At 44.6% G+C, this 1,878-nt stretch overlaps 1 non-coding gene across 1 annotated transcript; it reads left to right on the top strand.

Annotated features, from left to right (window-relative positions):
- Positions 1 to 1,202: 1,202 nt before the first annotated feature.
- Positions 1,203 to 1,309, top strand: LOC120281348. The gene has a single exon (XR_005542545.1). It is a non-coding gene; the product is annotated as a small nucleolar RNA R71 (small nucleolar RNA).
- Positions 1,310 to 1,878: the final 569 nt, after the last annotated feature.

Here is a 1,878-nt window from a genome sequence, read left to right as displayed (position 1 = left end):
CAATGCGATTTCCTCACCTAAGTTGCCGATGTTACACGGAATGATGAAGCTTCCAGGGTCTTTCTTCTTGTTCAGCATGTTCTTTTGTAGCACCGCTGAGCATGAAGCATCTAGCACCACTGATGCAGCCTCCTCCAACTTCCTCTTGTTAGTCAACAAATATTTCAGGAACTTCGCATACTTAGGCATTTGAGCTAATGCCTCTACAAAAGGAATGTTGATGTGGAGTTGCTTGAATAAACTCAGGAACTTCTTATACTATTCATCCCCTAGGTCATTCTTCAATCTAGAGGGATAAGGGATTCTTGGCTTGAAAGGTGGGGATGCCACCTCTTTCTCTTTCTTTGCTCCCTCCTCAACCTCTACAACCTCGGGTGCGTGTTCTTTCGGCTTCTCACTCGGATGCCTCCCTTCAACCTCACAACCACTTCTCAAAGTGATCGCCTTCACATGTTCTCTAGGGTTGGTTTCTGTATTGCTTGGTAAACTTCCATGTGGACTTTCGAATAGGTACTTCGCAATTTGCTCCACCTGATTTTCAAGGTTGTGCAAAGAGTCAGAGTGGTTGTGAAGTGTAGCCTCGACTGATTCAAACCGTGTATTTACAGATTGAAAAAATCTAGCCAAGTGCTTCTCCAAATCCGTCATTCGGGTTTCCAAGCCTGAAATTCTGTTTTCCACTAGAAGGGGCTTGTTGTTATTGTTGGAAACCCGATGACCCCATGGCCTTTTGTGGTCCTTGATTACTCCATGAAAAGTTGGGATGATTCTTCCAACCTGAATTGTAAGTATTGCTATATGGGTTCCCTTGAGGTCTCATGCCATTACCTACAAAGTCAATGTTTTCCACTGAAGAAACATCACCAATAACGATCGGGCAATCGGAGGGAGCATGTCCTCCACCACAACCGGTGCAATTGGTCACGGCCGCAACTCTATTCGAAGCTATGAGATCTAGCTTCTTACTAAGACTCTCTACTTGCGCAGCCAATGAGGTTACCGCATCAATTTCATGGAGACTGGCCACCTTTTTCTTCTCCCTAGCATACCATTGGTAGCTATTTAACTCCATTTCCTCAATTAATTGACGAGCCTCATCGGGGGTTTTGCTACCTAAGGTACCTCTTGCTGCCGCATCCAAGAGTTGCCTTGTACTCGGGTTCAAACCATTGTAAAAGGTTTGAACAATCACCCACTCCGGGAATCCGTGTTGCGGAGACTTTCTCAGGAGCTCCTTGAACCTTTCCCATGTCTCGAATAGAGACTCCAATTCCAACTGAACAAAGGACGAGATCTTATTCCTAAGCTTTGCTAATTTTCCGGGAGGAAAATAATGGGCTAGAAAAAGCTTCACCATCTCCTCCCATGTAGTGATTGATGCTCTAGGTAATGAGTGTAGCCACTCGCTTCGCTCTCCCCTTCAAGGAAAAATGGGAAGGCTCTCAATTTGATGGCATCATCCGTCACCCCATTTATCTTTAGCATATCGCACACCCTCGAGAAAGTTTCTCTATGTGATCTGCTTTGGATCCTCATCGGCCAAAACCGTTGAATTATGCGGATCTGCTGCAGCATATGGATGAATGCCGCTTTAGCTCAAGTTCGAGTCATGAATCGGGGGACGACAATACTCGATTGTGTCCCCAACACTGAAGGTCTGGCATAGTCGGATAGTGTTCGCTATTGCTCATTCTGTTCTGCCATGTTTTCAGATTCCTCTCATTCCAAATTAATTGAATTATGTTGTTCTTGCACAAGTTCTTTCCCTTTTTTTCTAAGTGTACGTTCAAGCTCAGGGTCTCCTTCAATCAATATTGATGGATTCCTTCGGGTCATAACCTGGAACTGCACCAAAAAGAAAGAAAAAGAAAATCAGAA

Source organism: Dioscorea cayenensis, chromosome 2 (genome assembly GCF_009730915.1).
Source record: "Dioscorea cayenensis subsp. rotundata cultivar TDr96_F1 chromosome 2, TDr96_F1_v2_PseudoChromosome.rev07_lg8_w22 25.fasta, whole genome shotgun sequence".
Lineage (NCBI taxonomy): Eukaryota > Viridiplantae > Streptophyta > Magnoliopsida > Dioscoreales > Dioscoreaceae > Dioscorea > Dioscorea cayenensis.
Note: the sequence above shows the minus strand (reverse complement) of the source record. Positions and strands in the feature narration are given on the sequence as shown.